This window comes from Crocuta crocuta, unplaced genomic scaffold, assembly GCF_008692635.1.
Source record: "Crocuta crocuta isolate KB4526 unplaced genomic scaffold, BGI_CrCroc_1.0 scaffold396, whole genome shotgun sequence".
Taxonomy (NCBI): Eukaryota; Metazoa; Chordata; class Mammalia; order Carnivora; family Hyaenidae; genus Crocuta; species Crocuta crocuta.
In genome coordinates, this window is record NW_027533259.1 from 199,827 (window position 1) to 215,846 (window position 16,020).

Sequence of the window (16,020 nt, forward strand, 5' to 3'; positions counted from 1 at the left end):
ATTACATTTTTTTTTTTGCTATAACTTATTAATATAATTGCATGACTTTTACTTGTTGATTTGTCCTTATGCCATCTTTACCCAACCTTTAGGGCCATGTTTCTGTGTTTTTTGTAAATTGTGGTCATATATAACCACATGTGGTCATATATAAGATTTACCATTTTGCTATTTTTTTAAGTGGTCAGTGTAGTAACAATAAGCATATCCACGTTGCTGTACTACCATTCACCACTCTCCACCTCCAGAACTTTTTCATCATCCCTGAAAACATATGGGAACCTTCATGAGTTTGTGCATTGTCCTTGCACAGGGGACATTTCTCCACATTGTTCCAATTTTAGTCCATGTGCTGGCCAAGTGAGCACGGGGGCCAAGTATTTAAGTCACTGGTTTTCTCATTCTTGGCTCCTCTACCCTGTTTTCTTTCTTTCCTTCCTTCTGCAACCTGCTGCCTGCTGCTTAGTAATGAACTGGAATGTCCTAGCGATAGATGTGCCTGTTCAAAGTCATGAGCAAGAAGAAGGAGAAATAAACACACAGGGCGTAGCTTGGATCCTATCTTTATCCTTTACCCCAACCAATCCCAAGGAGTTTAAGCAAGGAAACAGGAGATTCACAAACAGCCTAATTTAAAACAGAATCACTGTGAAGTTTCTTAGCCCTTCAAACAGCAAGTTAGCAGCTCCGCCCTGCATGACTCACTGTCCTGTGTGAAGTCCTGCCTGCCTCTTCGTCCTCCTCATCTCAAGCTCCCAGGCCCTACCTCCATTTTCTCCCCTGGAAGTTTTTACCGCCTGCAGGAAAGCATGGCAGGGGGAAGGGTCTGTGANCCAGCATCTGAGAGTTTCCTGTGTTCACTGACCTCTCACTTGGCCATGACCCTTCCCCAAATCCCTACAAATATGGGAGCCGACCCCTCCTCCAAAACCTGCTTTGTCCCCATAAATGCTATTCATGGGAAAAGGTTCTGTGTTTGGCCTGTTTCTGCCATTTGATTATTTGTTTATTCCACTAACACATAAGTAAGCATGTGGGCTTCTAATTTATACTCTATACAGTTTTGAAAGCCTAATGATGGGCGTGGAGAGCTTGAAGCTATTGCAGTGTGGGTTCCATTACCGTGCTTATGAGAGCCTTAGTCTGCTGTCTGCCTTCTCCTTCGCCTCACAGGGGACAATGGGAGACAGCCTAGGGTCAAGGCCAAGCATCTCTCCAGGATCCGGTGAGGCTGGGCTGACCTCATCAGGAGAATGGAAATGGTGTAAATATCCAGGCCTCGTCCTCGAGAAACCAAAACCTTACAGACAGGGGCAATCAATATGCAAAGTTATACCTGCCATCAGTAAAAAGTTGAGTTTGCAAGAGTGACACCAATGATTAGGTTAAAGCGGGGCATAAAGAAGGACTTCCTGACAAAGAAAGCAGTTTCTTTCTTTCTTTTTTTTTTTAATGTTTTAATTTATGTTTTTAATGTTTTATTTATTTCTGAGAGAGAGAGAGACAGAGAGACAGAGAGAGAGAGAGACAGCGTGATCAGGGGAGGGTCAGAGAGAGAAGGAGACACAGAATCTGAAGCAGGCTCCAGGCTCTGAGCTAGCTGTCAGCACAGAGCCTGATGCAGGGCTCGAACCCACAAACAGTGAGATCATGACCTGAGCTGAAGTCGGACGTTTAACCAACTGAGCCACTCAGGTGCCCCAACAGTTTCAAAAGAAATCATTTTTCTTGTTAAATTTGATGGGGTGTTGTTACTGTAACAGCAATACATATTCTTGGTAGAAAAATTAGGAAAATCATATGTATATTCGAATCCTTCCAAACTCACAATACAGAAATAACTGTTGTATATATTTCTTTAAAAATTATTCCATTTAGATTCCTCAAAAAATTGAAAATAGAACTACCGGACAACCCAGCAATTGCACTACTAGGTATTTATCCAAGGGATACAGGTGTGCTGTTTCAAAGGGACACACGCACCCCAATGTTTATAGCAGAACTATCGACGATAGCCAAAGTATGGAAAAAGCCCAAATGTCCATCGACAGATAAATGGATAAAGAAGATGCAGTATATATATATAATGGAGTATTATCCAGCAATCAAAAAGAATGAAATCTTGCCATATGCAAGATGGATGGAACTAGAGGGTATCATGCTAAGGGAAATAAGTCAGAGAAAGACAAATATCATATGACTTCACTCATATGAGGACTTTAAGATACAAAACAGATGAACATAAGGGAAGGGAAGGAAAAATAATATAAAAACAAGAGAGGGACAAAAACATAAGAGACTCTTAAATATGGAGAACAAACAGAGGGTTACTGGAGGGATTGTGGGAGGGGGGATGGGCTAAATGGGTAAGGGGCTTTAAAGAATCTACTCTTGAAATCACTGTTGCACTCTATGCTAACTAACTTGGATGTAAATTTTTAAAAAATTAATAAAAAATCTTAAAAAATAATAAAAATATAAAAATTATTCCATTTAATTTTACTTACTTTAGTAGGGAAAAAAGATGAAGTGAAACTAAAGGATATGAACTTTATGTATATAGTCCTTCAAAACAAGAGCTATTGGTTACTAAGGAACTCTTCAAATAAATTACAAAATTATAAGACTTAGACATTAGGGTCAGTGGATGTTATTTAATTTTTTTAAGTTTATTTATTTTGAGAGAGACAGAGACAGTGTGAGCAGGGGAGTAGCAGAGAGAGGGAGAGAGAGAGAATCCCAAGCAGGCTCCATACTGTCAGCACAGAATCTGATGCAGAGCTCAAACTCACAGTGAGATCACGACCTGAGCTGAAACCAAGAGTTGGACACTTACCCGACTGAGCCATCCAGGTGCCCCATCAGTGGATATTATTTAAAGCGTATGCTTCTTAATGGTATAAGTTTGTTCCCTAATTTATTTTTCATTCTTTTTAAAAGTGTATTTATTTTTGAAAGACAGAACACAAGTAGGGGAGAGGCAGAGAGGGAGGGGGGAGGGAGACAGAATCTGAAGCAGGCTCCAAGCTCTGAACTGTCAGTCACAGAGCCCAATGTGGGGCTCAAACCCACAAACTGCGAAATTATGACCTGAGGCAAAGTTAGATGCCCAACTGACTGAACCACCCAGCGCCCTAGTTTGTTCCCTAAAATTTTGAGGTTTAGAGGACTGTCTGGTCAAAATCTAAATTCACCTTTGCCATGTTAAAACCAATAAAATCATATACTTTTTTTTTTTTTTTTTGAGAGAGAGAGAAACCAAAAGAGAAAATGAGAACAAAATTTTATATCTAAATTTACTCTCTGGGTGATTCTTCAAAAGAACTATTAGGGAAAATTTGATCTGTAAAGAATAATATGCTATAAAAATGGCAAACCACTTCCAAGAATTAAAAAACCACACTTAACACAGAGAAATGTTTACACGCAATACTCATTACAAATTCAAACATATTTAATTCAGAGTCCATCACTATTTCTTTTACACCAACTGCTCAAAATCTAATTTGCTTCATATTTAGACCAGGGCTTTCTTGTAGAGTGTTTTACTCTATTTCCCAGGCTATTCAGTGGCCATTCTTTCTCTTGTTGGAAAAAAGAAAGACTTTGCACCCCCAAGTTATTGATAGCAGGCTACAGTGACACTTCCAGATCCTACACAAGATCTGTGTAGTGTTACCCCATTTTCTTCCTGAAGACTGTTTCCATGGAGCCCTCAGACTTCCTCTTCTAATTTAAACTCACTACTGTCTAAGCATGTGGAACACTTGTCATTGTCCTAGGATTCCTCATCATTGTCCTCCTAGATTGATTTCTTGGATCCCATCTTCTCCTCCTTCTTGGGTTCTGTTTCTGCTTGGCTCTAGGGCAGCTGTAACTCTTCTAGCAAAAGTATTTTGAGGACAATCTTTCTGAGTCCCTGCATGCATTTAAAAATGTATTTATGCTTAGTCTAGCTGGGATATATTTCGACGTTCAAATCATTTCCCCTAGAATGTAGAACTCCCCACTGCATGGTCCTTCAAAATCCAGTGTTGCTAATGGGAGCTTGATCCAGTTGGACTTGAGTCCCTTCACAGGCAAGCTTGTGTTTGCTCTGAGAATGTGAAGGATGTTCTTTTTATCCTCACAGGACAGAAATTCCACCAGTGTGTATCTAGATGGACCCTCTCCATCTGAAGACATAAATCATTTCTCTATTCTGAAAAATGTTATGTCCTCCTCCATGTTTTTTCCATCCTTCTGAGATTCCTGTTAGAGGATGTGGAGGGTAAACTGCTAAGATCTTTTATCAGCCTCCTCCTTGACTCTCTCAATCTCTTTTTACATCACATATCTAAGTTTTGGAAGATTTCTTTTTTTTTCAACTCATCTTCCAGATTACTAATTCAGTCTTTGGCTGCTTCTATTTTGTAGATATTGGTGGAATGTCAAAGTTAACTTTGGTAATCATATTTTCAAGATTCTGGTTTTCTAATTATTCCTTTCAGTGTAAGGATATAAAGTCCTCTTCAGTCTCTCCATGGTTAAGATTTTTTATTTAAGTAATCTCTATACCCAGAATGGGGCTTGAACTTATATCCCTGAGATCAAGACTCTCCTGCTTCACCAACCGAGCTGGCCAAGCACTCCTCTTCGTGGGTTCTAATGAGACCTCACACGTTTCCATCCTCCACAGTGTTATTTCCATTTACCCTAGGGGTCTGCTGTTCTATTTAGGCTCCTTTGTGCTGAGGGCGTTCTTTAACTCCCTATTTATCTTTGTCCTTAGATCAGGACCAGTTTGCTCTGGGCTTCCCCTGAACTGCTTTTTGAGCAGTATTTTGAGAGGTGAGGACTAGGGATTGGCAAAGTCTGTGTAAATGCATCCTAGGTTGACTGTCCTCTTTCTTGGGGTGGGGGTGGGGGATAAGGATATAAAGTCCTCTTCAGGACAGGGGCAGAAGTAAGCAAATCATGGTCAAGGCAAAGAAGTTTATTAACTTGATTAGGAAGAAAGTGTCTCACTGGGGGTAAAAAGGAGAAAGATAAAATTGGAAGGTGTGGATTTAAGATGGTAACTGACAAAGGATTTTTAATGGCAGGTGGGAGGTATGCAGGTATGATAGGAAATGGGAACACTTCCAATTTCCTGATCACCAAAGACCCTACCCACTAACACCACCTGCCGCTGCCCTTTGAGAGAGACATGAAGACTAATTTCCATTCTTTACTTGATTCCTCCCCCAAAAAAACAGAAGTATCTGCTCCTGCCTCTCCATGGGGTCATACAGAACTGAGAGAGAAGCCATGAAGCAACCTGAAAGAGGAGAGGCCCTGTTGTTCAGGGTCTAAGGGCACAGCACTGTCCTGGCAGGCTGCTTGGCCCTGGGTCAGTTCCCACCTTGGGCATCGTGCCTTATTGCTCAACACCACCATGCTATGGCCATGTCCCTTCCTAGTTGGCCTTCCAGGTCAATTTAACACATAACATCTCTGCTACTTAGCCAACTTTGATTAGTGCAGCAGTGCAGCAACCTTGATGGGCTTGGCATGCTGTCAGAAGTTTTTCTTTTAAAGCTACTACTTATGAAAATGCTCAAACATATTCAAGGGTAAAGAGAACAGGCTCTCATGTGCCTGTCACCCAGTTTCTTAGTCTGTCCAGGCTGCTCTAACAGAATACCATAGGCTGGGTGGCCTATCGATGGCAGAAATTTGTTTTCTCACAGCTCTGGAGTCCAAGATCAGAGGGCAACCCTGATCAGGTTCTGGCAAAAGCCCTCTTTCTGGTTCATAGACAGCCATCTTCTCACTGTGTGCTCACACTGGGGAAGGGATGAGGGAGCTCTTTGGGGTCTCTTTTATAAGCATACTAAGTCCATTCAGGAAAAATTCACCCTTACAACACAATCACCTCCCCAAGGCCCAATCTCCTAAAACTATCACACCTTGGGGGGAGGGTGTAAAATTTCAACATATTAGTTTGGGGTAGACACCAACATTCCAGCTTCAAAAACTACATCAATATTTTGCCAATTTAAGAACCTACTTTTAAGCAGCACCCATTTGTTTTCAAAACGAGACTCTCCTTTTAAATAAATGTGTGGCTAAGCCCCATCTTTGGAAATTCTGTGATTGTCAAGCCTCCCAAAAAAACACAGAGCTTGAATAAGTTTCTCAAGTGATTCTGTTGTCCACAGAAAATTGAGAGCCACTGCTGTAATGAAATGAAAACAAGAACATGATTCTACCATATGCATAACATTCAAAAGTATTTACCAGCAGAATACCCAAAAGACATAAAGGAAAAATGATTATATCAGTCTGTATGAAAAATGTAAATGGAAGGGGCGCCTGGGTGGCTCAGTCGGTTAAGCGTCCGACTTCGGCTCAGGTCGTGGGTTCAAGTCCCACGTGGAGCTCTGTGCTGACTGCTAGCTCAGAGCCTGGAGCCTGCTTCCGATTCTGTATCTCCTTCTCTCTCTGACCCTCCCCTGCTCATGCTGTCTCTCTCTCTTGGAAATAAATTAAAAAAAAAAAAGAAAAATGTAAATGGAAGTATAGCAAAACACCACTAAGGTAAAGTAATACAGGGGCACCTGGTTGGCTTAGACGGTTAAGCATCTAACTTCGACTCAGGTCATGATCTCACTGTTTTTGAGTTCGAGCCCCATCCAGGCTCTGTGAAGACAGCTCAGAGCCAGGAGCCTGCTTCAGATTCTGTGCCTACCTCTCTTTCTGCCCCTCCCCCACCCACACTCTTCTCTATCTCTCAAAAATAAACATTTCTTAAAAATTAAAGAAAAGGAATGCAAACAATACAATGAGAAAAAGACTTTCAATTTATAAAATATCCTTAATTCGTGCTGAGTTTTTATAAATTAGCAGTATTTAGTCAAAAGAGCAGTATTTGTAAAACCTCACAGACAAAGGCTATGAACAGACAGAGCCTATTTAGACGTAGCAAGAAAAGCTGAAAATGGCCGATAAATCTATGTGCTCAGTCTCTTTAGAGATCAGTAAAACGCCAATTAGAATGATAAAGAAACAATTTCTAAGCATATTAGCCAAAAGTGAAATGATTTCTAATCTCTCTCTAATCTCTAATCTTTCAGGGGCGCCTGGGTGGCTTAGTCGGTTAAGCGTCCAACTTTCGCTTAGGTCATGATCTCGCGGTTTGTGGGTTCGAGCCCCGCGTCGGGCTCTGTGCTGACTGCCAGCTCAGAGCCTGGAGCCTGTTTCAATCTGTGACTCCCTCTCTCTCTGACCCTCCCCTGTTCATGCTGTCTCTCTCTCTCCCTCTCCTAGAAATAAATAAAAAACATTAAAAAAAAATTTAATCTCTAATCTTTCTAAGCTGGTGAGGTTTGGGATGAAGGCCACCCCCTTGAGTAATAGTGGGACTGTAAACTTTTTAGGTAGCAAGTAGGCACCATGTATTAAAATTGTAATCCATATACTCTTGGACCCAAAATCCTACTTCAAGGTATCTAGCTAGGAAAAATAAAAGTAGAAATTTATTAAGATATGGAATAGTAATGATATATATTTCATCATAATATCATGTTTCATAATGTCGGCAACTAACATTTACTGAGCACTCAGTGTGCCAAGAGCTGTGCTCAATGCGCTACAAAGGACGTCTGACTTAATCCTTGTGACAGCTTGAGGAGGTGGTTACCAAAGATATGTTTTTAAATGTGCTCATCAGTGTTGGAGTTGGAACTTAAACTGTCCATATAATGGCAGAGTTCACACTCATAGCCACTGCAATGCACTGCCAAACCAGAGGCAAATAACTGAAAAAGAAAACTAACCCCAATGCCCTTGACAGAGACATGGTTTTTACAATGACATCAACTATTACCCAGAATGCCCAGTCACAACTGAAACCCACTTTGGGGGTAGGGAAATTGAAACCCTTATGTTTTCCGTAGAAGCAGAAAGAGAAAGTCATGATGGGGAAGGGACAAGTATGAAAATCTTTGAAGAGATTTCTCTTCCAAGAAACCTCAAGTTTTTCCTGTAAATTCCTGGTTAGAAGAGTTCTGACTAAGCCATGGACAGAGTATGGGTTCCCCAAGTTTCCAATGAGAAGGAACTTTCTGGCCTCACCTCACCTGGTCCTCCCAAGGAAAAGCATTGAGGGTTTGAACAACTTTCTCAACTGGCAGAGGGATGGTGCTTATGAGGATTCTGAGGGCCCTCAATTTTCCTGGGAAAACACCACTTGTTTGTTTCCTTGGAATTTGGAGAGGATGTCATGAATACTGTGTTCTCATCAGGCATGTGGTTGACTCTGCTCTGAAGTCTTAGTAACTCCTGCTGAATGGAGAGAAGCTTCTTACCAATGGCAGGGTCATTTGCCATCAAGTTCTGGGTTTCAGGACAGATTCTCCAAAGCCATATCCCTCTAGGTTTTATGTCTGGAGTGTGGGAAAAGATTCCACAGATAAAGCACATGGCAGAGCTGTAGCCCAGGAACATAGAATAGAATATGTTCTCCATTTGCTTCAAAACAAATTTTTTTTTTTTTTTTTTAATAGTTTATTGTCAAATTAGTTTCCACATAACACTCAGTGCTCATCCCCACAAGTGTCCTCCTCCATGCCCATCCCCCCTCCCCCCACATCCATCAGTCCTCAGTTTTTGTCAGCATTCAAAAGTCTCTCATGGTTTGCCTCTCTCCCTTTCCCCCACCATTTCCGCCCTTCTTCTCATATGTTTGCACGTATAGGAGGATTGGGAGGAGCTTCAAAACAAATTTAAATCGATAGTCAGTGTGAACATGTCACAAGGACCAATGTAGACAGTGTGTAATAAAGATTATTAATATAACTGTGTGTGCCTGAAATTAAAAGAAAATAAACAAGTAGCAAGTATTACCCCAATCATCTATTTAAGAAACTGTGACAACCACTGTTTTGTTTTTTTCTAATTGTCAACTATTATGAATGGCTATTTAACCTAACCTTGTTCTCTTTTCTGACTCATGGGAGTAAATACACTTCTAACTTGTGCAAACCCCTGATTTCCAGTAAAATCTCTGAAGCATATTTACTGCTTGAGCACAAAAATGTGTATCCAGATGATTCTTCATGCCAAATCCTTATAGAATGTTCCTATTAAACTCTTTCCTTGTAGGAAAAGTTTGCTTATTAACAGCCTGTCCAAGAAGACATAGAGTTGCTCCCAAAAAACCAGAGCACTCTCAATAATTTCACATCTTCCCAGCTTTTGACCAAAACAGAATGAGAAAAGCCTGGGTTGAAACATAAGATAGAAAGCAAGTACTCAGATTCTGGGCAGCTTATTATTTGGTTTCAGATCTGAGCTTTCCCATTGCTAGCAAGGTACTTTACTTCTTTGTGCCCCAGCTATGACACCTGTAAAATGGGGGCAACAACTGTCCCTTCTTCACAGGCTTGTTGTAAGAAGCAAATGAGAAACTGCATGTAAAACATATAGTACTAGGTCTGCACAGAGGAAGCACTCTGTAAACGTGATCTGTATCTGTTTTGTATGCCATGAAAAAAACCACCTTTGATGGACCTTCCTTGACCATTGAAAGAGTGGTTAAGCTCTTAGTTCTGGCATCTAACACACTTGGCTTCAAATATAGTTCTGTTACCCACTAGCCATGTAACCTGTGATTTTTCTTTCTTAACCATTATAAGCCGTTTTTTTTTATCAATCTTTCTTCAACTTACTGTAAAACTTTTTTTTTTACAAATAGTTTATTGTCAAATTAGTTTCCACATNTATAAGCCGTTTTTTTAATCTATAAAAATAGAAGGGACTCTAGTACCCCACCTCTTAGGGTTTGGGGGAGGATTAAATGAAATAATGCATGTCTTCTCCAATGTCTGGCACATTAGTAAGTGTTTCATAAATGTTAATGGTTTTTTAAACACAGGGTTGAGCTGTGGAGGTCCACTTACAGATTTTTTCAATAAATACACTACAGTACTTTACATGTATTTTCTCTTCTTTATGATTTTCTTAATAACATTTTCTTTTCTTTAGCTTATCTTATTGTAAGAACACAGTATATAATACACGTAACAAACAAAATATGTGTTAATTGTAGTATGTGCTAACAGTAAGGCTTCCAGTCAATTAGTATTAAGTGTTGGGGGAGTCAAAAGTTAACAGGAATTTTCAACAATGTGGGTGGTCAGTTCCCCTAACCCCCATGTTATTCAAGGGTCAACTATACTTAGCAATTAGAGCACAATGGACTTCTGTGTTTTAAAAATGCAGTAAGCCTGCAAATCTTGTGAGTCCATTTCTGGGGGTTAAATCATGGTATAGGAGTCAGAATATAAAGGTACTGGACATGACTCTTAGAGCTAAAAGCTTAACACAAAATGTAAGACTTCATCATTTTCCCAGGATAAGTAAGGACTTAATAAAGAGAGCATAATATAGACCTATAAAATTCTCCACTGGCTGAATTTTTTATTTCTGATTAAGTCTAAAATTATTAATAATGTCTTAGTGTAGAGCTGGAGAGAAGCACAGAATTCCATCTACAATCATCAGTTAAGCAGTGTATGTGCTTTGGGAAAATAATGCCAAAAGAATGGAGAAATAGATCCGCCTTCAGCATATCAAGAAAGGGGCAAACCTTTACTTCTAAATGCTGGGCCAAATCATTTGGCCATGGATTATGCACTGGTACTTGGTGGATAATATTTGCTTCTGGCTAATTTTTATTCGGTATCTCAATAAATTCTCTCATGCTGACAAATAGCTAAATATCTGAAAGTCTCTTAGTTTCTCTCTCTCTCTCTCTCTGAAAATAAATCTATAAACATCAATAGAATGTGATAGGCTAGTGTTCACCCTTACACAAAAAATGAATTGCAATTAAGCCAAGCAAAAAAGAAAAATCCATCATTATTTATATTCCTCAAAATTGCAACTGATAGGTATTTATTGTTGTATGTTGTTTTCTTTTTTTAAAGAGTATTTTTTTCCAATCAAAATCATACTATGCATCTTTTCTGAACACAATACTATTGATCTAGACATCAACCACAAGAAAAAATATGAAAAGACCACAAATACATGGAAGTTAAACAACATGCTACTAAACAATGAATGGGTCAGCCAAGAAATCAAAGAAGAAATAAAAAATAACATGGAAACAAATGAAAATGAAAACACAATGGTCCAAAAACATTTGGGATGCAGCAAAAGCAGTTGTAAGAGGGAAGTTTATAGCAATACAGGCCTACATCAAGATGCAGGAAAAATCTCAAATAAACAACCTAATCTCATCTAATCTCAACCTAATGTCCTAAAGGAGCTAGAAAGAGAACAACAGGAAAAAAAAAAGAAAAATCCCAAACCAGCAGAAAGAAGGAAATAATAAAGATTAAGGTAGAAATAAATGATATAGAAACTAAAAACAAAACAAAACAAAAAAAGCAGACTGATGAAACCAGGAGCCAGTTCTTTGGAAAACTCAACACTGATAAAGTTCTAGACAGACTTAGCAAGAAAAAAAAGAGGGACACCTGGGTGGCTCATTCAGTTAAGCATCCAACTCTTGATTTCGACTCAGGTCATGATCTCATGGTTGTGAAATCGAGCCCCAGGTAGGGCTACACACTAAGCATGGAGCCTGATTAAGATTCTCTTCCTCTCCCTCTGCCCCTCCCCTGCTTCAGTGTGCTTGCACTCTCTCTTAAAAAAAAAAAAAAAGAGAAAACTCAAATAAAACCACAAATAAGAGGGGAGAAATAACCAATACCACAGAAATACAATTATAAGAGAATGTTATGAAAAACTATACACCAACTGAATAACAAAATGCACAACCCTGAAGAAATGGATAAATTCCTAGAAACATATAAACTATTAAAAGTGAAGCAAGAAGAAATAGAAAGTTAGAACACACCTATTACTAGCAAAGAAATTCAATCAGTAATCAAAAAACTCCCAGCAAACAAAAGTCCAGGCCCAGATTTTACCAAACATTTAAATAAGAATTAATACCATTCTTCTCAAAATATCAAAAAAAATCAGAAGAGGAAGGAAAACTTCCAAATTCAAACTTCCAAATTCATTCTATGAGGTCAGCATTTCGATGATACCAAAATCAGATAAAGACACTACAGAAAAAGAGAAGTACAAGCCAATACCTCTGATGAATACGGATGCAAAAACCCTCACAAATGACTACCAGACCTAATCCAACAACACATTTTTAAAAAATGACTGACCATGATCAACTGGGATTTATCCCTAGGTTGCAAGGGTGGTTCAATATTTGCAAATCAACCAACGTGATATATCACATCAATAAGTGAAAGGGTAAGAATCATATAATCATTTCAATAGATGCAGAAAAAGCATTTGACAGAGTATACAACAGCCATTCATGATAAAAACCCTCAACAAAGTAGGTTTAGAGGAACACTATTTAACATAATAAAGGCCTTATATGAAAACCCCACGGCGAACATCATATTTAATGGGGAAAAACTGAGAGCTTCCCCTAAAGTCAGGAACAAGACAAGGATGTACACTATCTCCACTTCTATTCAACATAGTACTGAAAGTCCAAACCACACCAATTAATACGAAAAAGGTATAAAAGTCTCCCAAATTGGTAAGGAAGAAGTAAAACTTTCACTTTCACTGGGTATAGAAAACACTAAAGACTCCACAAAAAAACTACTAGAACTGATAAATGGATTCAGTAAGGTCACCAGATATAAAACCAATGTACAAAAACCTGTTCCATTTCTTTGGGGTGCCTGGGAGGCTCAATAAGTTAAGCGTCCAACTTCGACTCAGGTCATGATCTCGTGATTCATGAGTTTGAGCCCCGCAGCAGGCTCTGTGCTGACAGCTGAGAGCCTAGAGCCAGCTTCAGATTCTGTGTCTCCCTCTCTCTCTCTGCCCCTCCCCCACTCATGTGCACTCTCTCTCAAGAATAAACATTAAAAAAAAAGGAAAAAATCTGTTGCAATTCTTCAATAACGAAGGAGCAGAAAGAAATTAAGAAAACAATCCCATTTACAATTGCACCAAAAATAATTAAATACCTAGAATAAATTTAACAAAAAAGGTGAAAAACTTGTACTCTGAAAACTATACAACATTAAAGAAATTGAAGATGACACAAAGAAATGGGAAGATATTCCATGCTCATGGAATGAAAGAACAAATATTGTTAAAATGTCTATACCACCCAATGCAACTTACACATTTAATGTAATGGCAATCAAAATACCAATAGCATTTTTCAGAGAAGCAGAACAATCCTAAAATTTGTATGAAACCACAAAAGATCCCGAATAGTCAAAGCAATGCTGAAAAAGAAAAGCAAAGCTAGATGCATCATAATTCCTGACTTCAAAGTTATATTACAAAGTTGTAGTACTCAGAACAGTATGGTACTGACACAAAAAAATTAGACACATACATCTATAGAATAGAAAACTCAGAAATGAACAATTATATGGCAAATTAATCTTCAACAAAGCCTGAAAGAATACCCAATGGGCCAAAGATGGTCTTTTCAACAAATGGTGTTGGGAAGACCATACAGCCACATGCAAAAGAGTGAACGTGGACCACTTTCTTATACCATACACAAAAACAAATTCAAAATGGATTAAAGGCCTACATCTGAGACCTGAAACCATAAAAATCCTAGAAGAGAGCTGGGGCAGTAATTCCTAGGACACTGGCTGTAGCAACATTTTTCTAAATATGAAACAATAGAAGACAAGAAAAATAAAAGCAAAAATAAATTATTGGGACTACATCTAAAGAAAAAGCTTCTGCACAACAAAGGAAACAATCAATAAAACTAAAAGGCAAATGGGAGAAGATATTTGCAAGTGACATATCCAGTAAAGAGCTAGTATCCAAAATCTATAAAGAACTTATACAACTCAACATCCAAAAAACAAATAATCCAATTAAAAATGGGCAGAAGACATGAATAGGCATTTCTCCACAGAAGATATCAGATAGCTAACAGACAGATAAAAAGATGCTCAGTATCAGCGAAATGCAAATCAAAACCACAATGAGATTACCTCATATCTGTCAGAGTGGCTAAAATCAAAAATACAAAAAACAACAAGTATTGGCAAGGATATGAAGAAAAAGGAGCCCTTGTACACGTTTGATGGAAATGAAAACTGATGCATCCATTGTGGAAGACGGTATGGAGGTCCCTCAAAAAATTAAAAACAGGGGTGCCTGGGTGGCTCAGTCGGTTAAGCGTCCAACTTTGGCTCAGGTCATCATCTCACGGTTCGTGGGTTCGATCCCCATGTTGGGCCCTGTGCTGCCAGCTCAGAGCCTGGAGCCTGTTTCGGATTCTGTGTCTCCCTCTCTCTCTGACCCTCCCCTGTTCACACTGTCTCTCTCTCTCAGAAATAAATAAAACATTAAAAAAATTGAAAACATAATTACACTATGACCCAGTAATCACACTATTCAGTATTTACCCAAAGAATACAAAAACACTAAATCAAAGGGATATATGCACCGCTATGTTTATTGCAGCACTGTTTACAATAGCCAAATTAGGGAAGTGGCCAAAGTGTACAATGATAGATGAATGGATAAAGATGTGTTATATAGATACAATGGGATATTACTCAGCCATAAAGAAGGATGAATTCTTGCCATATGCAACAATATAGATGGAGCTAGACAGCATAATGCTGAGCAAAATAAGTCTGTCAGAGAACGACAAATATCATGATTTCACTCTTATATGTAGTTTAAGAAACAAAACAAACGAGGAAAAAGAGAGACAGATGAAGAAACACTCTTACTTATATACATAACAAACTGATAAGTACCAGAGGGGAGGTGGGGGTGCGGGGGAATGGGCAAAACGGGTGAGAGGATGAAGGAGGGCACTTGTCCTGATGAGCACGGAGCACTGTATGGAAGTGTTGAATCACCGTATTGTACACCTGAAATCTAATATAACACCGCATGTTAACTATACTGGTATTAAAATAAAAACTGAATATAAAAGTTTTTTTAAAAAAAATACTTTTTTTCTATTTGAATTTGAGGATTGTTTTACAGCTGAGAAAACTGGAAGAGATCCAGGATGCAAGAAAATTCATCTGTTTTCCCTTTTACCTCCATGCAGGCTGCAGCACTATCAACCCTAATACCTGACCATATGGATCTCCATGTTAATCCACTCCTAAAATGTGCTGTCATGAGGCCCATGCATGTGTTGTGACCAGGAAGACGCAGTCAGTCAAAATTTTGATAAAATCCGTGAGAGGAGTAAGAGGAGGAAATGCTTTCCTCGTACAAAGCGTAAATCAATGTGCAGAGACTCTGAAAAACGCTGTCCACAGCTACAGCCAGCAGTGTGAGGTCAGAGCGTTCCCTCCTGTTATCGGAATCTATTCTTAATTCCCTACTTAAAAGAAAAGCTCCATGGAAAAAAAAGAGAAATTGGGGTGTGTGTATGTTTATGCAAATACTTATTCAATGTGTACGTACCGAGCGTCTAAGCTGAGCACTGCCTCATAAACAAGACTAAGTGAGAAATGATCAGCTGCGCGCAGACGTTTCCTTCCAAGAAAGCCGGAGGGTGGGCCAGGATTCCCGTCCACCCCCACACCCCTGCAGACAATCATCTGAAGCAGGTCACACAGCCCCTCCTTCCAAACTTTCCGATTACGGAAGCCTCTCCACTGAATCCCAACTCTTCACGCTGGGGTTTAATCCTGCATGTCCACCCTTCCCCTAGTACTCCCCGCCCACTCAAGTTCAAGTTCCGGGAACTTCCCCGAAATGCAGTAAACAAGGTGTGATTTCACCCGCCCGTGGCTTGAGCTCTCTTTGCTGCAAGAACGGCTTTTCCCTTCCCCACCCAAACTCTGCACTTGGTTCAGCCCACTTCGGACTTGACCTCCCAGGGAATCTGTTCCCTTTCCCCTTACACAGGCAAATTCATCCCACCCTCCCTGCAGTTTTCTTTTCTCCTGTGGGACAGCCTCTGCTCCAGCAGTCCCCTCCCTACCCCCACCG

The 16,020-nt window shown here is 39.4% G+C and overlaps 1 pseudogene; it reads right to left on the reverse strand.

Moving 5' to 3' along the window:
• Positions 1–268: 268 nt before the first annotated feature.
• Positions 269–368, reverse strand: LOC144217431 (U6 spliceosomal RNA; annotated as a pseudogene).
• Positions 369–16,020: the final 15,652 nt, after the last annotated feature.